Raw genomic sequence first — 24,071 nt, forward strand, 5'->3', positions numbered from 1 at the left:
CGCATGTTAACAAGAAAACAGGTAATGTTTTCTTAATAGTTATTATACAAATGTTGTTTTGGGTTTTTATAGATTGAACGCAGATAAGTTTTGTGTATGTGTGTGATAGGGAACAGAATAATACCCCCATAGCTATAAAAAAAAAATATACGCGTATTTATATTTTCCTCTCGATCTATTAGCGCTCATCACATTTAAAATAATTTTAATTAGGTGTTTTAACAATTCAGGAATATGATATCGAACACGTCATGAATGCTGCCAGTTGTCGTTTACATATCAAATATATTTACTTATTTTTATAGTATAGTGACTGTATCCTGAGGTACATATTTCTATTTAAAAAAAAAAAATTAATCTGAATTATAATTCCGGGTGAAAATCCAAGGATATAGCTTTATTTTTTAATGGATTTTCTTTGTTTGAAAAAATCTCATTCGTGAGCCGCCGATTCGGAGGCTTTAAAACGAGTTTGATCTCAGAAATCGTTTGCCGTAAGCACCTACCAATTATTTTCAGTATTTTTTTCCTTCTTCCTCGCTTCCACTACTTTTTGTTTTTTTTTTTACTATCAGTACACCGGTTTTTATTAAGCCAGAGCACTTCCACACTAAAGCAGCACCAGCAACAGCAACAGCAGCAGCGGCAGCAACCGCGCCGATACATATAAATGAAAACTACCTGTCCGCCGTGCACCGGTTCACAGAAAGACGTTCCTAATAATTAGTCACCGAGTGTATAATAAGAAAGAGATCGAGAGTGGTGGGGTGACGGGTGGTGGGGCGATCGGAGGGAAAAAACCGAGAAGAACTGTATCACGAAGTCAAAATCAAATTACAACCGGAAAAAAAAAGACAAGGAGGAAGGGAAAAAAACGCTACTATAACAAAAATAATTAGTGTTTATGAAACAGTCCCGAGTTGTATGGCTATATACGTGCATCCATCGGGCTATACTTACTATACCGGCCGACAGGTGTGGAAAAAAGTGTATCGGAATGGTAACATATAACCTTTTGTCTTTCTCCCCGACTTTTTCTTTTTTCATATTGTTTTTTTTTACCCATAAAAATCAACAGTATTCCAAAACGTTGGACGGCGTTCAAGATATATTACAGTTAATAAAAACTATGATAAGGACGATAAAAAGAAAACACAATTAGGCTTTATTATAGTTCGTTACACGATTATTATTTTCACGAAAAAATTCATTACGCGATAACGTCGTACAAAATACGTATACCTGTATATGCGTATATATATACAATGTTGACCGCACGAACATGGCAAATGAATATCAGTGCACAACTATACCGGAAACAAAAATTTATGATTTCCGTGAATCTTTGAAAGTATTCCGCGCAGCAAAAGAACAACGACGGGCGATTGCGGTGCAGAACAATGCGCGTGTAATACCAATAAATTATTTCATATCCGTCAAAAAGAAGAAGAAAAACAAATCAAATCGTTTTTGTTTTCAATTTTCGACCAAGTGGAAAATGTCCGTACGTATTATGGCGCAGTATATTATATTATGTTATATTGTATTGGCTGACCGATATATAATTTCGCGGTGCCCATGTCTGTATATAATCGTGTTTAGTTCCCATTGAGTATTACCGTTTAAATTGCACCCGAAAGGTACATCGATAGGTTTTTATCGTGTTATGGGGCAAAAATATAAATGCAATTTTTTTTTTTACGCTATAAATAATTACGACCGCGATAGGAGGATTTCTCGTTCGTTAGGTCGGATGACCAGAAGGCAAATCGAAATTCCGGTTTTTTTCCCTCCGTTAAAAAACTGTCTCGGTTTAACATATTTTTTTCTTTTATCCTCTCTTTCTCTCCTTAAGTTATTGCATATTTAAACGATGCTGTTATTTAATATCACGGTAGTGAATGCTGTCGGTTGTCTAAGTCGTTGCAAGTAGTTTCGAGTTCAACACCTTTAAATCGTAACGAATTTTTAAACAAATATATAAGTATGCGTTTTCGGTTTAACGTTTACGATAGTTATTTGCATTTTAAATGAAAATTTTTAACTGTTGACATCGTGCAGAAGTGATTTAGTAAATTATAACGTTCAGTGAAATAAGTTTCAAAGTACACCTATGGGTATAATCAATCACTATTTTTTTTATTTATTTTTTTTCCAAACTAGTAATTATTTCATAAACTGTTCGAATGCCATTCGCTGTAAAATGGTTTGAGTTTTCAACAAAGTATTTTAGATCAAACGTTAACTTTGTTAAACATTTTGTTTGCAGAATACATCCCCACAGAGCTTTAAATTAAAAATCGAATTCGATTAAATTGTCTAATTTAGCCATTTATTAAAGTGCCGGTTAACCTACTGATAAATTAATCGCTCGTATGCGTATTTAATGAATGCTCGACGTTTATATTGATTAAATAGTGTCAAAAACTAATTAAGATTTTTCATTCTATAACAAAGTAAATTAATTGATTATCTACACATTAAGATATAATTTAGTTTTCTCCCTCAATCAAGTTTGATAGTAACTTCAATAGTTTATAATTAATTTAGATATTTCGAAACAATATACAGATATAGGAGCACGTCAAAACATACAATTTGTCTTTCCGTGAAACTTATAGTTTATATAAGCTCAATACTAACTTTCAATACGTGTTAAAAAAGAACTTTTTACCGAAATTTAGAAATGTATGAGTTTTTTTTCCTCCGGAAAATGACGTATCACGAGCTTTTAATAAAACAGTAAACTGTCTACAATTTTTAAATTCTTTAAGTGCAATCTATAAATGTGTATGGGTGTGTGTGATTGCAAGTGTTTTAATTATAAATCATTATTGTCTTTTAGCGCGGATTTAACAAGATTTATTGCATCCATGAAACTAAAATTCAATTATTTTTTCTTTAAATTAAATTCATCTACACGGGAATCTCCTATGCAAGTGCATATCATATAGTGATAATATGTAAACACCTTAACATAATAATTATGTAGTTGTTTACAGTGATACACAATGATATCGAAATTCAATATCGATATCAGACGAATTTTATCAACATCGATGTGAGTAATTTATTAAAATAATTTGATATCAGAATTGGATCTGAAGCTATTTTAAGTGGGAAGGTGATGAATATGAATATTTATGAGTGATATAATAGGTACAATGAAAACTAGACCGCTATTTGTGCAATTTATGAAAAGAAAAGTACAACGCTTATAATTAACTGTAGAATTAACACTAATTTTATAATAATATACAAGAATATTTCAGAATATCGGTCACCAAACAGTAGGTACTACACCTCATTATATATCATCATTAAACATGCTACCTATACAATGATTTACATACAATACAATTCAAAACGATTTTGAATATTTTTATTTATGAATGGGGTTCAGCCCACACCCATGCAATTTTGCCTATTCAAGTTAATTGTTTAAGTCGTATAAGAGCATGGTGGCGCAAAAATAATTTTTGGCGTTGAAGGAGTTAAAACCGGCTTTGTATTCAATTGTAAATATTTATAAATATTTACTATGTAAACCTAAATGACCGTAAATCAAAAATATTAATTAAATCTGCAATAAAAAAAAAGCCAAATGAGGTGATCGCGATGTCACCCCTATAAATCCATTCCTGTTCGATATTAATATCAATCCGTTACATTTTATATTTTTTGTGGTATAAAAAAATAATTTTCATGTTCGTTACCACGGCCATGCGGTCGGCTGCGATTGGAAAACACAAAATTTTCCGACAATGTTCTCGACACGTGCAGTGCTCGGATCTTTAGGTGCCGTACGGGATATAGTTGGAACTCGTACGTTTTTTTTTTCAATTCGCATCGAACGTTTGTCGTACGTTCAACAATCGTTTCATCGACCTACTTGTCATTACAACGTGTTCAATACATTACGAATTCAATCAGGGGTTGCGGTACGCAAAATCCGTTGTTAATAGAGTTTTAGGTATTCCGTTTTAAACTCGTAAATCAACCAGAAGGTTCGCTGGCGGGTGTGCACGCTGGTCATTGCAGCTAGCAGTAGTGTGACGTGTTTATTACAATGCAATAACAGCTATTAATATGATTTTAGCGCGCGCGTTACAACAAGAATTACAACAATGCATAGTTGTTAACAATAATTACGAACCAATTGACGGAAATGGAAACGTAATTGAGTGAAAAGAATGGTTTCGAGTGAAGTCAATTCGCGATAATTAAAAAGTTAAATTAACCACCCCCGGTCGCGTGCGCAGCAACGGTTAAAATTTGGACGCGACCGTATTTTTTTTAAATTTTTTTTTTTTAATCAAAATAAGACGAAAACTCGTACACCAGCGGCGCGCCATCGTTTCGTAAGGGGTAAAAGTTAACGGACCGCGGGTTAGAAAACGAAAAATCAAAAACGAAAACGCATTTGTGGAAAGAAATAAGAAAAAAGTTCGCCGTTGAATTGATACTACACACATACAGTTTAGTCGTGCGTCGTTCGACACGTTGAATCGAAACGGATCACCAAACGAAAAACAATAATAACTCCGAGCCGTCATCACGTGGCTCGGCTTCGCCAGCGCAGTCGGCTGCTGTCACCAACGCGGTCGGCTGTACGCGTGGCGTATTCGTTGTTGTCATCGACCGGTTGATTTTTCACCGTGTCTTTTCTCTCTTTTCGAAACATTTCCATCCTTACGGTGTTCCCACGACAAATACGATCGTGCGATCGAACGACGAGACTTTACGTACATTACCGGTAACGATAATAGTGTACGAGCAGCTGCAGAGTTCGTTTGTTATCCGACGCGCGATTGAGTGCGGCGCGTGTTGCGAAAAACGTTTCACCGACCGAAAACCGCAAGTCCTATTATTATGCGCCTGCGATGTGCACGACGATAACGGTTTATCATATTTTTATCAGCCGATTCGGCGCGCGCGCGTAGTAACAGTCACGCGGGATGGTAACTTTTCAAACGGAGTCAAAATTTTTCGCGAAAGATCACACTTCGTTTTCAGTACAACCAGTTCGTTACGCAGACCTGAAGTTGGTAAGTCAATTCTCGTTCGGGATAACTGATTTTTCTCCCCGAGTGCCACGGTAATTCTACCAGCTAACCCCATCCCTCGTACGAAGCATTGCGGTCACTGTATGAATATAAAACACGATGTAATGCTTTTGCGAACATTTCGACCACACACGCGTGATGCTGTGGCGGGGTGCGCGCGCGCGTTAAGCCCGGCGGGCCGAGTAGAAAAAATAACCGTGTCGTTGAAGCAAAAGAAATCGCACGTCGTCGCTGTTCGGGATCCAATAAATAAATATATATATATATATATATCAGTAGCGATTATGTTTCACCCGCATCGCCGATACGGTGTGTGTTTTTGTACACGCGCGCGCGTCGCGGTAATCAAATACGTGCGAACCCGTATCGCGAAACAACCGCTGCCTGTTCACCCCGACCGGTGTACGCGCACCACCGCGCGCGCGGCGAGGGGAGGGGGTACCGGATTTTCTCGATACCACGTCGTAAGCACGAAATTATTAACGTGATACACATTATTGTTTGTACAATAGCAATATTATACCCGTAACCGTTTGCTGTTCATCAAACGGCGTTGTACAATATTTGCAAGCCCGCGGACCGCGCGCTACTCCGGGCGGTGCACCGCGGTTCGGTTTCACGTCGCGACACGTTATTACAACACAATCGTACAGCCGTGGGGCGTTGTTCTACGTATTGGAAAAAGAGCGGAACGCTTTTCCCGTCGTAAGGTTTCCACCGGTAACGCCACTCGATTCCGCGCAACACCATAGGATTGCGGGACGCGGATGGCTTTTCGTCTCTTAACAGGAATAATCGCGATCGAAACGGTCTGCAGCAGACTACAAAGGTGAAACATGTGATGATCATGCAATTAACCGTGCGATTGCGCTATTAATTTTCCTCGCGATATCATTTGATCCTCCCGTTCGAAACGTGGAAAAACAACGAAACCGGAAAACAGTATATAATCGAAAAACCGTAAAATATGCAACGAGAACAAAAATAAAATGCTAATAACAAAGAAAGAGAAGAGAAACAATTCCGAACGGGATTTCATTCCGCGTTGCAGAACCGCAACAATTTAGGAGTTATTTATCGAAAACAAACCATCGTATTTATTACGATATACAACCATATTATTGTTATTACGGTTCTGGGGAGAAAGAAAAATGCAAAATCCGTTCCAAATGTTTACACAAGTTCTATTAAACATATAATAATATGGCTTTAAGCAAACCAAATATTAAGTCCCAATATCGAGAAACATTATCTTCTAAATAATAATAATAATACTCTACCGTATTAAATAAACAATCGGTCATAACGATATACACACTGTACGGTCCTCTGTTAATATCAGTAAAACAGATTTTCACAGTGGGTATATAACATTATGTTGTGTATACAAGATTTCGAATTAAATATTACTCTCGTCCTATTATTATCGGTGATTATTGATTCACGATGGCTACAGGCACACACGTATATAAATACATCACACAAACACACACACACATAGTCATATCGTCACACTAGCGTATAAATATACTACATATGTATATAAACAATGTAATAACGCGTACGCAACAGCGATCTCTGTACGTACGTAATATTTTTATAGTGTTTCGGTGAGGAACAAATGTGAATAAAAAATAAATAAATAATAAGAAATAAATGAATAAATAAAGAATGACAATAAATCACGAACGAAGTCGAATCACGAATTAAATTACGAGCGAAAAAAACGATGTAGATAGGCACTGCAGGCTGTATTATACGCAGTCATCTCGATTTTAATTACTAGTTTTTTTTCTCCCCCCTTCTCGTCGAATAAATGCGCTCGTAAATCGCCGCCGATATTTCTTCCGCCGTTGTCCGAATACTATCTCCTCGAAACGTTTCCACACACAATATATAATATTATAATACGCATACGAGTACATTCACACAGGTCGTACATTATATTATTATAAATCCCAAGACCCGCGGGGTGCACGACTCGTGTTCTGTCGGCGAATGGATTCATTGAAAAATTTTAACGCCGTGACCTTACTTACGTTTCGTATAACAATATCGTTTATATTAATAAATGTAATCCGTCGCGCGCCATATATACTTGAAAATTACTCGACCACTACGAGAACCCGAAGAGGAGCAACGGCGAACGAGATAAGCTTACAAAATATTTCTCGTCTATGATATATGATTACGTAGAGGCGACACACGATATTATTTACTAATAAAAGGCCACGTCACAGCCTACAAAATGGTGCGACGATTATTCCGTTCGTGCTTGACAACAAATGTCTAATATTCTCGATTGACTTGAAAACAAATGATTTTCTTACAATTCGATATTCTAAAATAAAATGTTCGTTTTGTGGCGTATAATTGACACTACGCGATGATATCTCAAGTACGGGATTGAGCCCTTTGTACTTGTGTTCATTTTGGACGACAGGAAAAGCCTTTAGCCGGTTCTGTACGCATACGTTGTTCGTGTTATATTTCTTCCACGACGCCTCTGAAATGTCGCGAGTGCACGACGATAGACTCGTAAAACGTTTTCCGTTCGAAAAATAAAACTCACCTCGTTAAGCGTGGTGCGGACGAGTGTTTTTCCAACACGTTTCGAAATAAACGTGGAAAAGGTGCGGATTACTTTGCGATATACTTTGCGCAATAAGCTGATTATGCACCTATGGCCGCCGAAGGATCGTTGCAGGTCGTGCAGGATCTTCGCAGGTGCAGAAAAATGTGGAGAGTGTGTGCACACAACGACTACAAAATGCATGGAAAACGTGCACAAGCGTCCCGAGAACTGTATCAGTATTCCGTACTGAACGTCAGTTTTTTATGTTGATTAAAAAAGCTATTTTCATCCCGTACGTCGGTGCATCAAATCAACGACGGTTTTTTTTACCCACGAGAGGCGCAATATTTATTTTTATCGTATCGACGCATAGCGGACGTTTCGCATAACACGTCGTTGTAAATTTATAAATTACGAAAAGTTTCTGCGGGGTCGACGGTGCACCGGGAATATCATGTAGATTAGCTTTTTTTTTCCACTCTACGCGAATGCGTGTGCGCAATATTATATAACATCAATACAGGGCCCGCTGAATTTTTCACGTGCTACAACATTGGGTTTGGATCGCCGTGATTCGTCCGCTGCCGATCCAAATTCGATCAAAATTCAACGTTACAATTGTTCTTTGGCCGTAGCATCACGATGCGACGGTTAAGTACTTGTGTTCGTGCACAGTGCACTCGCGATATGTCGTCTGTTCTTCGGAATAGTGCACCGCGACCACATCAAATACATTTTTTCCCTCTCGCAAACGTTTTCCGCCAGTTCTGCGCGCGGTCATGGACATCAAACCGTTGGCTAACTGCCGATGTAACGGAGCCATGTTTTGACCGTGTGATATATTTCTAATCCGTCCAATATAATCCCTCGAGACCGAAGCACACAGGACTGTCTATCAAATTTCGATTTGTGACGCTCCTACGTCGAATAAAAATCGATTCGCATGCGATGTGTTTAGTGTCGACGTGTGAGTCACTGTTTTCGATTTGATTTGTTATGCGTGTTATTATTACCCTTCGCTTTATTCCGACTAACATGAAATAAACCGTACGGTTTTTTTTTTATTTATAGAGTTTTCTCGTTAAAATTTGCATCCTATGCACTTCATACCGAGGATAATCTGATACTGCCATACAGATTTACTGCGTCTTGTTACGCAACTGCTAAATACCGTACACACAAGTAATTAAAATTTCACGCCGTTACATTCTAATTGTGCCGACGCGCTCTGTTCGCATTATCACCCGATTACATACCTAGTGCTACATCGGTCGTTAGATTATGCACGCGAAGAACGCTGCAAGTTGTATGCAGGACCACGGAATGTCACTTTTCCGAGAGAGTTCAGAGCTAACCGACGCAGGGGTAGCGAATGCATCGCTAAAACGAATGATAATTATAGTGCATCGTATGTACAACGCGAATGGTGGTTTATAGAAAATTTTCTGGAAGGGGAGGGGAGTCTTTTTATATTTATTAATATCACATTAAGACACAAACGTTTTTAACCCATTAATAATTTATTACTTAAAATGTAGTTCTGATGTTAACGAAAAAAAAATATAACAGCATTTTAAACCCGAGCGTCCCGAGCGAACGATAAATCACAGCTTAAACTCGGGACCTGGATAGGTCCAGACCCTGTGGATTCATCCTCCCCTCCTCCCGTAAGATCACCACTACAAAATGCACAACACTACAATAACAATCAACACATTTTGCGATGTGTACAGATAAAGAAGAATGCCGTCGCCGACTATGTATAATGTGTGTGTGTGTGTGTGTGTGTGTGTGTGTGTGTGTATATTTTATTATATTATACTACATTGTTTGAGGTGACTGGTCGTAATAATAATTAACAACGTAGCTGTTGAGGTCGCCGAAAATAATAATAATATGAGGGTAAATAATTGTTGTTGATCTTGCGAACAAATCCGCGGTAATCTTCAGGTGTTTCAAGTCTCGTTTAAAACGATCAACGTTTTACGGCAAACAACACTACAAATATTACACAACCACTGCAGTTGCTGTCCCGAGCCTGACGCTCAAATGCACGAGCTCGTTTGGAGAGAATATCCATCTTATTTTAACGACCTCCGATATAAAGGTAGGTGACGTATATATATATGGTACGAGATATATATTTATATGAACGACGCAGCAGCTGTAGCAGTGAATCTCGAATGTGAAAATCATAAAAACCGATGGAAACGAAATTATTTGGGTCCGGTTTTTATGGTCTAGCGTGCTGCAAGAACGCCGACGCTGTGAATACGATATGTGTAGTAAAGCGTATACGATGGGGAGTACAAATGAAAGTAGTAAAAAAATATCAAGCAACCCGAAGATTACAAAGCTGTGAAAACGCGCGTTGTTTACGAGGCCAACAATAATAATAAGTTGCGAAGTACGCATCAACTGTACGTAGTATATACTCTTATAAATGTATAGAGTGGAGTGTAAATAGAAGCTTTATTTTTATTTATCAAACTCCACGCTGAGTGGTGTTTCGTTTGTTTGTAACGACTGTTAGAAAAATATGAAGAAAAATTATGCGCGTGCGCACATGTCACGAAACGGAACATCGGTAAAATATTAAAAGATAAGCTTTGAGTTTTGTACACACACACACACACACATATATATATATATATATACCATATATTATATTTTATAGAACGTTAAGATAAAATATGCGAAACGTTGCAGCTAATTCAGTTGTTACAGAAAGAGGAAATTAATTCGACATAATGAAAATAAATAAATAATTATTTTTCTTTTATATATATATATATATATATATATATATATATATAGAGGCATTATAATTGAGACGTTGGTGGATGCAAATGATCCCGACAGTAAAAATGGTAATGTCGAATGTACGTAATGGCATATAGAAGTAATATAGAAACGTATGGAAGAACGAGAAATTTAGTGCGGAACAAGATAAACCAGTGTATACGGTACACAATAATTGCTATCCAGAAGCTGTGATAATGAAAACGCTCGAAGAGAAAGATTGCGTTCTGTGACAATAACATTTTATTGTCAACGCACCATTTATAATTCTAATTATATTAGTTGTGTGTATGTGTGTGTGTGTGTGTGTGTGTGCGTGCGTAATTGTCTTTTAATGCATTACTCTTTTTATAACGAAAACGAACCGAAAAAAAAATGCGATGAAAAAGTATGAGAACGAATTATTATTACAACAGAAATTACATCATTAGTTTTCTATTACAATAGCATGCCATACACACACAAAAACTTGTTCATTTAATAAACAACAAACATTTTCTAGCAAAATATTGTCATAATATTATGTTGTCAACCTTTGGTTTTCGAACCATAGTGCAATACGTAATGTATAAAATATATATATAAGAAATTGTATTACATTTTATGCGGTTGTATTGTAATATATAGTTTAAGCAGGCTTGTATTAATTTTTAACGAACCAAAAAAATAAAAAACTCATCATTATTATTCGTCTTAACTTTTAATTAGTTTCCTGTTAAGCTCTATTATATAATTATAATAATTTTATATAATTCAAATTTACCCATAATAGCGTTCTGAATTATACGACGAAAAAAATGTTTATTTAGAAATCGAAATACATATTAATAGATTGTACGAGACGAGAGTAGAATTTCAAAAGAATTACGTATTCCAAAGAAAAATAATATTTATACGAATCTGCTCTAAAACGTTTTATTACTCATTGCTACATAGATTTACACTAACACACATCATGCACAGATAATTGCACGTATGTATTGTACAGCGTAAGATTCGCTTTAGGTTTATTATAAATATGTAATATTGAGTTACGAATTGGCGAGGGCAGTAACTTTATACGCCGGTAATCAAGTACAACCTCTCCCAAACGGTAAATTATATGTTTGTTACTATTCTACTAAATCTGTATCATGATTTTTAAATTATAAACCCCTGTTTTATAAAACTATAATGACCTATAACTTCTTCGAGCATTTATGTATACTAATAGTATGAAATATGCGCAATCTCGAAACATCTTGGTTTCTCCGAATTATTTGATGAAAAACGTGATGACGGAGTACAGAAATCATTATGAAATGCCTGTTTCAGTTTTACGATCTCAAGACGAATATTATTGTAAAACTTACGACGGTGAAACTAAATAAATGATCATTTATTGAACGAATTCGTTTACTTCCCGTTAGGTATAGTAATAATATAATTTAGGTTTAATAATTATTAATGCGTTATATAAACGTCAAGAGGTTTTAGTATTTTAATTTTTCACTGTTATACGTACTACACTGTATGACTGAAATTATCAATAAGCGATTGCATAGTAAATATCGTCGATTTAAAACTTTCGATAAACAGTCTTTTGTTTTCCAGCACAACAAAAAAAAAAAAAAAAAAGAAAAAACGTGGTTTCTATTACCTATAACGCGTAGTAAACGATACGGAATAATTTATTTCGCATAACGATTAAAACAAAACTGTTATATATAGAGATGTATTATAACTTCCTACGTACGACCTGTGTACTGCTTGATTTGCTGTGTCGAAATAAATAATTCAACCGATTATGTCATTATAAATAATGTATGGAGTAATGATATGGAAGAAGAGGAAAAAAAAATCTTTATGGTTCTAACCGTTGCAAAAAATACGCAAGTGCATAAAATATATACATATATTTCTTATGCGAATGCATTAATTTGAATTTTTCATCAGCGTACGAGTGCACTGCGATTTTGTTGAAAAACTCAACCGCCCGTCAACCGTGGTGCCATCGGCGTATAAAATTGATGCGTGCGATGATATTGGGGCGGTGTCGGAGAATATACTTACAGCGTACACGCGACGACGGTCGTACGTCTGAATTAGAAAACTCATAGAGCGATATTTTATTACGGTTAAACAAAGTATATTATTTTCGTCTACTACACGCTGCCGTTCGGTGTTTTCCACGTGCCATACTCGTAAACTCCTGCACGAATAGCCTTTTTACCCGACCAAAAAATTTGGTATGATCTCTTACGCTAACCGCTATTTGTCCGACTGCGATAAAGGTCCGTTGGTATATCAGAAAAAAGTTCGTGTACCTGTAAAGTACCAACTGGAGTGTTCCGTTAACCGTTAGATAATCGTACTATTACAACGATTATTTGCGTATTGGCCGATTATTAGATATTATACTGTTTCTGTAGGTACCTATTGTTATGGAAGTCTTCTGTGTTCATGTGGGTACATACGTATTATGTTTGACGGTTTTAAATACGAAAAAATAACGATAAAAAAAATGAAAGTAAACCGGTCGTTTTATACTTAACCAATCGAATTCGAACGTCGGTATGATACGTACGTAGAAAAATATATATGCAACGATTATCGGTTATTCGTGCGATTGTGAGGAATCCGATGATGCAATTGATGTAACAACCGTCGATTTGATAAAGCTCGATCGTGATAGTCAACAGTGTGATTTTGTACGTAGAAGATAACCTATGTGTATGCCATACGGTTTTGTTGGAGTGTACCGTTGCCAGTTTTCCGTCGCGTTTCAAACGTTATAATATCTCACGCGCCCCGGGGGGTCGTCGTACGTGCCTCCGAGACATTTCCACACGGCGGCCGAGACGTTTCTAAATCCGTTTGTCTGGCCGCGTAAAAATAGCAAAAATAAATCGACCGAGGGCGGCGGCGGCGGCGAAATAAGTGCGTTTTAACGTCGACGCGGCGACCGGAGTATCAAAAGAAAAAAAAAAACAGCCGTCTACGATGTGAATATATATGTATGATAATGATAACGATGCGCCCACTTCCCGCCGCCGCTGTGGCCGTCCGAACGGCGCAGACGACGGAACCTTCGCCGCCGGTAACGCGCGGACGGATCGAGGCACAGACGTCCTCGACGAGTCATCATCGTCGCGCGTGTGAACTGTGTTCGCGATGATTTAATACCGACGGAAATAGACGGGATGTTGTCTATGCCGTCTATGGCGCCGAGTCGCGTACGGTGTTACTGCGTTCCCGAGGACGCCACGTTCGACGCGCAGGGACCGACCGCGCGCAGAAATATCCGACCGGAACTCAACCACCGCCACCGCCGCCGCCGCCAAGGTCGTCATCGCTTTTCCCGAGACGTGTTTTGGGCGCGTTCACCACCTTTTCTTCACCGGACCGCTGTCTCTCAGGTTTTTCGGATCGCTGTCGGTCACGCGTTCTCGATCGAAAGCCCATTTTCTCGTCAACGCGTGACCCCCTCTCCCTAGTTTTAGGGTTGTAACGGTTTTCTTTTTACATTCGCGCGCGCGCCGAGTTTTGCCCGTGCCGCAGCCGTAGAAACGGTCTTGTTACACGATACTATAGGTGTTAAAAATCTTATCCGACTCCAAACGAGTCATAACACTTGAATGTCGATCGGACGGCTTTTGACACGTACCGCTGATGCGTGCGTGCACGTCGATTTCTCGAAACCTTTTTATCGAATCCTTTGCGTCACAGGTTTTTTATGACGAGTGCGCGTTATAGAAATGTTTAGCAAGAAATAATAACGATAATAAAGAAAAGGTTATTAAACGTATTGCGTACACAATACGTATACTTAAAAGATCTGTACACCGGTGCGTACGGCACAGAAACGATTATTAAATGTTTGAGGAGCAAGTATTGTATACGCGTACATAATGTATGTGTTTACACTCGCGGGGCTACAGATTAAATGTAGATTTCAATAGTTTAACAGTTGGGGATCGTGTCCGCCTTGAGGTGAATACGGAGTAATACAAACATTTCAATACGAATTCGTATTATTATTATTATTATTATTATCATTAAGACGCACCATCGCATCATCAAAGCCGCTAGTTAACAATATCCATTACACATCCTCTTGCTTAAATCGTTGTCGGTTCGTCGCTACACAGCACATTTTAACTCACTAAACGGATAATTGATGTTTCTATGATGTTAATTGAAATGCATTCACACATCACCTGTTATATTTATTGAATATTTTCATTTTACGCGCACGATGAGGATTGTTTGAAACATCGGAAACAAATATGAAAGTCATCAAAGGTTCTTCTTTTGTTAAACCTTTTCATTGAAAATAAAAACCGTGTATAAAAGACATTATCACGATTTACCACGTTGTTATTCAAATCACATGAGTCTACACAAGTACTCGTATATATCGTATGTGTGAGAAAAAAACATATTCCAAGTCGTGAAGCCCACTAAGGGCACACTATTTTAAATCCTGGGAAAAATTCTGTCAAAAATAAAAATAATGAACAAACCCTTTTGTTCGATTGAATTTAAAATGGTTCCTACGCACATGTGTTGTTATTATTGTTATTATTAAGATATATAATTTTATTTTAACGTGTATATGACCTACATTATAGGTACTTCATGTCATTATTAATTTAGACGTATACAGATAATAAAATTACACATCATTCGATAGTCATCGTGTTTATCCTTGGTTTTATGTTCAACAAACTTTGTGTTGTATAAAGATACTCTGATCAGTGATCATATTTAGCTATAATTGTATGGTATTAAAAGTTATTAGAAATCAATACAACTCCCACGGTCGAAATCACGTTTTTTTTTTTTTTTTTTTGGTTCATTAATGAAATGTTTCTCCGCTCCTCTCTATCGCTTACTAACTTCCTTTAATTGTTTACAGGATCCTATCGTCCCAAGTCTAACATGATCTGTTTCGTACAAGACTGCCTTGGTCTTTCCCTTCCAGGTTTTCATCGTTTTTCCCTTCGATTATAGATGTTACACATTCATTGTTACTTAGGATGTGTCCCATCCATTTTTTTCTTTTCGAAATCATGTTGTCCAACGCTTTTTCAGTAATTTATACACGCAAATATATGGAAATGTATAGGTACGTGAAAATCGGCATGCACACGTAAACGGATTGATTCTTGTACGGTAGTGGAAAATATGAGACAAAACCCAATTACCTCGCGGAGTTTCGAAAAAGAAACGCGTGTTTCATTTTTCGATTTGCGTATACTAATTAAAAATGTTTTATTCATACTTAGGTACGCAGTACTTGAACGAGCTGATGAAGTTATGCCGTTGAAATTTAATTCAAATTCAATTTTCTGATATAGTTTAATTGCGGTGACGTTGCGGTACCTACCGATACATTTAAATACATGCCGAATAAAAAAAATACCTTCAAAGGGGTATATCATCGTACTGCATAATATATTTAGTTTATTATGCTGGTTTGACGTAATTGTTCGTAACCCTGATTAAACATAAACGACGAGCATTATGTGTACATCCCGCGTTTACATATGCATATCGGTATATTATATTCCGTCCAAATATCAATTACCTAGTGTTTTATTACCCGCCCGTATGCGATTATTTTATAATCCAACACGATTGTACATTCAACCGATCGCAATCGCTGTACTTCAAAACATGTGTATACAGTCGAACCTCTATGAAACTCCCACATAACGAATTATTTAATAATTGTACAGTAATATTCGTGTTTCAGAGCTGTCAAAAGTGTGGTAAAATTAAGTATTGTAAACAATAAGCTGTTTTCGACACAATTCACCGTTGATTAAAATGCGCCGATACCGTATTAGATATTATTATTAATGTTATTTATTGTTTATAACCAGGTAATTTCATGCGTTTGAAAGTTTATTTTGCTACATCGTAAAACGTGGTAAGTGAAATATAAATCCGTTTCATAACAATGTCAATAAAAATCTAAAGTTTAACAGAGCATATTTTGTGTGTATTGGCATATTTGACGTTGATTTTTTTGGAATTATAAGTGCATATTATTTTATGTAAATTCAGCAAAATCGTTAGTGGAAGTTAAAAAACAAATTAGATCAATTAATACTTGAATTCATTCTTATTTACATTTTTCTAACATGTTTACAAAATCTTAGTATTTTATCAGTAATTTTATTTTTGTATAACATTGAGTTTTTTAAGTTCAAATCAGTACCACGAAACAATGTTATTGCGCTCCGCTACCAACCTTCTTCTATTGACGTGTGCATTGCAATCTACCAATTTATTTCGTCGCAAAGTGTGTTCATTAATTATAATTTTAATAAAATACAATCGATAAAATAAAATATAATTTCTTATTGATGATTCTTGTTTTTGAAAAAAATGCTTATATAGAATTTTTCAGTGCGTATTTGAATGCATATTTTATCAAATATTAGTACATTATTGCATGCTTATTTATGCGTTTTTTAGTGCATGAACTTACGAACTCTGTTCATAAATGTTATTAACATTTATTATTATTTGCACGCGCATTTCGTACGCAGTGAAAACGGGTATCGTTGTCGAACGAATTATTTTTTCTTTAAAAAAACCATCGGGTCGAACAGTGGTCCAGACTAGTGTGTCGAACGACGTGCATACAAGACCAAGTACAATAATCGTTTCGACAAAATGATTGCGCCCTACGAACATTCACGACACGAGCGTACGTCGTCAGACGGACAAGTTCTACGCGCGGGCACGCAGCGGCGCACAGGTGTGTACACCGTATCATTACCGTGAGCGGATCCGATGCGCGTCAGGACAAATCGGAAAAAATAACGTATTAGTAATTGCGCGGCCATTAACACGTACACCTTTCCGTCGCCGACGCCTCTACGTGTGCGTTGATACACACCGATATGGTTGTGTGTGGTCTTCGCAGCACGTCGTCGACGAAAGACGGTGGCGCTTAATTTTAGATCGAATTCAAGAAACGTACAGGCGATCAAGACGAGGGACGAGTCCATCTTCGTAGATCGTTTCGATCGATTAAAAAACAATCTAGACGTTAATTTTCGGGTGTTGTTCGCGAAACGCGGACTTTTTTCCCCGACCGATATACCCGCGTTGAACCCGGCACGTCGTTCTCGAGAAACGGAAAACAGATTATCGGAAGAGTAAAACGCAACGTCCGCGTTCCGGTCGTCGTAACCGTATTATACGTACCGGGACGCGGACGGCGTATATGGATGGGCAGAAGTGTACGCGTTCAGATAAAATGCAATTTCGTACAAGATACAAGAAAAGAGATAAAGACAGATCACGTGCAGACGGCGATACCGTGTTTCCCGTGAATAGGCTTAATTATAAGCTAATGAATATATTCAGTTCACCTCGAGACCCGGAATAATGTTAAATTTCTTGTATGCGCGTACAGTTATGATAATTATAATAATAATAATAATAATATATACTCGAATATATACACCACCACCGACGTTGGTTTTTTTTTTTTTCGGTCCGATCGTGTCAAATCACCCGAGATCCTCCGCGTGCACCGCGGCCGCGAGATGAGAGAATAAAAATTTAATAACATCGAATGCATCGCCTTCGCTTACACATCCGTGCACTGTACAACGCGAGACATCGGATTCGTAGCATAATATAAAATACCGGCTGTTTCCCGAAACGGATTCTTTTATACGGATCCGTAGTTTCAATCTCATCGTTTTTCAACCCTAATCTAAAATCGTCCGTGTCAAACCCGTCGTCCGTCTGTCAGCTATAGTTTAGCGTACACAATATGCGTCCCACACGCCAGCCCTAAACTTGGCCCTCCGAACCCCCGTAATAAACAAAATAAACACTGCGCGTGCGTACACCGTACGGTTGTGTGCGTGTGAACGCGTAAGCTATTCAGCCGTATCCTATTAAACCGTCTCGATACTGTTATTATATATTATTATATGTGTTATTAATCGCCATCGCTACGGCACACAGAGCGTACCATTGCCATCAATGAGTTTCGTTTCCAGGTCACGTTTCCATGGTCTACAAAATAAATAATAATAATAAATTTTAAGAACTGTTGCTCTTCCTCCCTGGCCGTTCCGCTGTTACAGCAACCCGAATAAAATGTCCGTTAAATCTTAAGTGTATAAAATACGATTTCGTACGCCGAATCAATCATGTTTAATTTTTGAAAAATAAGTAAAATGAAGAAATATCGTGAAACAAAAAAAAAAACACGTTTATCATGTTCGACCCTCAAGTTATTCGATACTACTATACATAACGGTAGCTATATATATATATATATATATCGTAAAATCGTGTAAATCTATACATTCATATGTATATACAGAAGCGTACGTATCAAAACAACTCGAGCGAAATACTTATTAATTTCGGATGTATATGCACTACTTCGCGTTTTCTCGTGCAAATTGTGATAACTAGATTGCCCGTACGAAGGATCACTAGAGAAAAAAAAATGTTAAATTTAATTATCATGCCTTTATGAACTCAGTCTGAATATTTATTTTTATTTATTTTTTTTTTTATCCTCCAGTTAAAAATATGACAAACTGGTTTTTTCTTCTCAAATACCGAACTGCAGTAACAGGTATACCATATATAAAGTTTGTATAGTATTTATTTACCATGGTCTTACAGATTAACACGTCTGTAATAAACAGTCAGTAACCGTAATAAGAATAACAAGATTTCATTAAAAATAATTACCGTTGACCTATTATTGTTATCGACACAAACAAGTGAACGCTACGGATTTTTTATATTACTTTATATTTAAATAACGTGACATATTACGAAGAATATAGTTCGTTACGATTTTCCAATTACCACACAATAGAAAATCTAATCTTGTTAGGTAGTCTAACAACGATTAATTATTATTTTAATCCTTGTAATTCGTCAATAAAATAAGCGATGGTAGTGGGGACGGTACTCGGCTACCCATTGTTGAAGAACTTCTAATGGAATGACAATTAGGCTTTTAAATACGATTTACAAATTGTTATTCTTTGAAAGGTAATTTCATTGTTGGACCCTTCCCATCAATGATCTATTTATCCTACGCCTTTGGCGCTAGAACAATAACCATATTATTATATTTTAACACCGACGTCGCACGATATATTTTACACATGTATTTTTAACAGAAATGGAGAAAAAGTTACGTAAATGTTGATTTAAAAATGTAAAATGGTCGACAAAATCGAAATGTTTAAATAATAAAACTGTAAGAGAAAAAGTCACGTGTTATTTATATTATTATTCCACGCACGTTTAATACTGTATAGTACCTGTATTCGTTATTTGATAGCTACCTTGGTATACTTAAAATGTTAAAACATTAATCCAAATAGTTTTTCGATATATAAATCGACGCACTTAACAGCCGATTACTTATAATAATTCTTTCACGGAATCTCACTGCAGTTTATCTGCCCAAAACACATGTGGCCTTAACAGGAGATTCACTTTTTTGCGTTCAAATTTATTTGGCGTGGATTTCTATAATGTACTGTAGTTTTACACGTATACACGTATAGAAAAACGCGTTAAAGATTGTATTTTTTTTTTTTTTTTAATTTAAACGGGAATACTGGAAGAATATAAAAATATAAATTGGAGACATCCAACGGTCATTATTTTCAAATTAAAGCCTATAAAATAAAAAATAAACCGTGTAGTTACGTCAGAGGTTCTATATATATATATATTTATAATAGTTGCTCAGCTACGTGATATTTTTATTTTACAAACGATTACAGAATAATGTTTACGCAGTGCAGTACGTGTACAGTAGTTTACATAATATGACATAATGGAACGCGTATACCTATAGTACGCATATGTTTGTCATACTTAATATTGTTTAGTTACGTTTAACGAACATCAAACGTTTCAAGCAATGATATCATATAATACTCTATTAGCAGCAAAATGAAGCCTCTCGCATCGCTTGAGATTGAAGTAAGACGAACGGAATTATTAATTTATTTTCCGTCTCCTCGTTGATTATATTATTATATTTTTAATAATTTTATTTTATCATCACTCCGATTCACCGGTAAAAGGTTATCCTGAGTGATGAGATGGGACATTATACATGAGATATTTTGTAATCATATTTAAATATATCACCCGACGCTCAATAAACTATTATTATTATCATATTACCGACGTTGAAACCGTTTTTATATTCTTCTTACTAGCGTGATCCCACGACTTATGTGTATTATTATAATATGGTGTTATTATACAGTAGGCATACACAACGTACGTATTGCAATCGGCATAGGTGTGCGTTATTTAAATATGGCGCATCTACATATTATTAAGAATAAATACGAAAGTGTGCGGGAGCGTCGATCGAGTGGAAAATCGAAAAATTAATTCGATCATAAGATCACGCTTCGAAGAGGGGGGAGGTAAATAAAAATGCGCGTGCTCTAATATTGCACTTCAACACACACACGCACACACACAAGACTTAGACATGATATACTCACAATAACACACACGCACACACACATACGACTTTACATAAAGGTGACTGAACGACACCACGATTAATAGAGTGTACGCGATTTACTCGTAAATATCGTGTTGTAAACATTATAAATTTACGAACGCGTAACACACGCGTGATATATCATGCGCACAGTGAAAGCCAGGGTGTTGACAATAATAATATTAATACGCATAAATGAATAGTCGACGAGAAAACGAGTCTCGTCCTCGGCGTTTTCTCTGCGTTACGTTTTTTCGTACGCGACGTGCGCGACACAAACCGACCGGGCGGCCGACACCGTCCCGGCGCTACGCGCACAACCAGTTTCCCGTATGTATAATAACAACACTAGATATTATACGGCACACGTACACGTGCACGTGTGCGCTGAAGAGGTCGACTTTGTTTTTATCGATTTCGTTCTTTTTTTTTTTTTTATTAGATATTTTATTTACTCGATCGGAAAACGGGTTCGACGGCGTCATCTCGTATATAACGTATTTAAGATATTATAATATTATTCGATGTCGAAGTCGCAATCGTTTTTTTCCTCCTTCGGAATTATATAATAATAATAAAAATGATGATGATGATGATGATAATAGTGAATACACACGCGCCAGGCGTTCGTACGCTTCAGATAAATGGTTTTAATCGACTTACGTTTTCCCGTCCATCGGTCGCCGTCGCGTCCAGGACCATGGTAAAATGTACGATACCATTGAAATCCATAACATGTGATAGGGATATACGTAATTTCGTTGCGTTCATTTTTTGGACGCTCGACAAATGGTTTCGTACAACATTTTGTCGCGTGTAATGTCGACGCATGCTACATTTAGTCGCGCGTCATTTCGTCGCATATAATTTTTTTTTTCCTATATCATATAAAAATCTTCAAGTATACTCGCAAACATATTATATGGCATATACATATATATATTATTTTATAACTACATGTTATAATTATATTGACTAGAATATTACGATTTTATTATACTGGAATACTGCGATTGCTGTTAAGTGTTACCATAGTGTACTGACTACGCGTGTGTATAATGTTCATGTAATATATATTCAAACTAAAATAAATATTCCCATAGGTGAGATTTTAACAAGTAGGTACCTATTTCTCATAATTTTAATTTTTATAAATGTTAATATTCACGTAATTATATAATCTATATTTAGCGGTGTTATAATAAATAAATAATGATGAATTACCCAAGTTGTATTGTAAAATTATGATATCGTTATTTATTACAACCGTATATATTTTTATTAAAATAGAAAATTTATAATCTGTAACATATGTACAATAAGCAAATAGGATAAATGATATGGAGAATATTTACATGATAATAGTATAAGGGAGGCGGTCCAGTGATAGAACCTTCAAAATATATATTTATATAACGAAATGACGCGCGACCAAATGTAATCCATGCGTTGATATTACACACGAACAATTGTCGTGCATCCAAATGACCACGTCGAATTGTCGCGCAACGAAATGACGGAATGACACTGTGATAGTGGTAGTATTGGTATAGCGTTGAAAACGCACAAGATGAGAGAAAATAGACCAAGATAGTTAGGGCATGTAATGAGACAAGAGGAAACAAAAGCAGTTAGTGGTTTTGAAAATGAACGTAGAAAGAAAAAGAGGAAGAGGAAGACCAAAAAATAAATGGATGCGATTGAGAATGGTATGAGCGATGTCGGGGTGTGCACAGGGGATGTAGAAAATCGAGACGCGTGGAGGTTTAGGGCAAAAGTGGTCGACCGCAAATAGTTGGGAGAAAGGCGAAGGAGAAGAAAAAGAAGAAGAAGAGGATTGAAATCCATAACATATTATAACAGGATGTGTATAAATAGATGTATACATGGATACGTAAAGAATTCTGCAGACGCGACTTAAAACGCTTAAAAACTCCCTGGCGAACCGCGTACTGTGTAGAGTAGTATATATCTCTGGTTCGGGGCGCCGCGGTGTCCGTACAACAATATCGTGCACGGCGTTGTTGTCAGCTTCGTTTTACCGTATTACAATAATAATGAAAGGACTGTCAGCGAACGTTATATCCTACCGACGGGCCGTGCGCGTCTACACTACAATACATCCTGGTAAACAAGCTCGCCGCATTATACCCGGGTACTTATTTCTGCGCGTCTTCGACGTTTCCTCTCTTTCTCTCTCTCGATCCCGTCGCCGTACGCGCGTCACTACACTTCAACTACTTACCCTCTCAAGCCCCCACGCGGTACGCGAACTACTCGACGTCGTCTTTCCGCGCGTCGCATTATATCGGTATTCCGTCCGCGCGGCGTCCTTCTCGCCCGGTTATTGTTATCGAACACGTGCGCGCACCCGTCTTATTATGTTTTATTTACGCGCACGCGTATATTATTATTAACATGGATAAACGACGTAGACATCAGTACCCAACGATAGATAGATTTCGATCCGTTCGAGATCCGTGGATCCCAGCGTCGCCCGGTCATCATAACGCGTGCCATTATTGTAATTTTATGATACATTTACGGACGGTAAACGAATAATATCGCGTACCACGGTCGCCGACCGTCCGTTCCCGTAGGGTTTCGGCGTCATCGTCGGGACATAGTCGTTTTCTCGTTATTGAATAGAACCTCCTACTCACCGTGTACCCGTATATATCTATAGTTTTACACATGAGTACCTGTATATACACATATAATCGTCGCTACTGCACCGGTAGGTAATTTTGGAAATTCGATTGGTCTTGACAGCCCACTTTTTAATAATGACGGACGGATTCACATGCGTGTACACACGAATACTATAATGTATACGGAAACATAACGCGCAGCAGGTACACGCCGATTCGAATGCGATACAAATCAGGTGATTCCCGTGCGCATACGGTTATCTGGTCATCGGACACGAAAAATAAACGTTGCGGTCCATCATCATGCGCTCGGCAACAAACGCCAAGACGTTGCGCTGACCGTAACACGGTTAAACCGTCGGACGGTATGCACGACGATATTTAATAATTTCGTCACGCGGTGGCATTTTTAAACTTGTGCCGCCGGGTGCATAGGAATAACGTATCTTGTACCG

The 24,071-nt window shown here is 37.1% G+C and overlaps 1 protein-coding gene across 1 annotated transcript in view; it reads right to left on the minus strand.

The window, feature by feature from the left end:
* LOC112688950 (irregular chiasm C-roughest protein-like) overlaps positions 1 to 24,071 on the minus strand; it is a 136,403-nt gene that overhangs the window by 82,804 nt on the left and 29,528 nt on the right. The window lies entirely within an intron of this gene.

The sequence above is a fragment of the Sipha flava genome, unplaced genomic scaffold, assembly GCF_003268045.1.
Source record: "Sipha flava isolate LNK unplaced genomic scaffold, YSA_version1 41_pilon_pilon, whole genome shotgun sequence".
Lineage (NCBI taxonomy): Eukaryota > Metazoa > Arthropoda > Insecta > Hemiptera > Aphididae > Sipha > Sipha flava.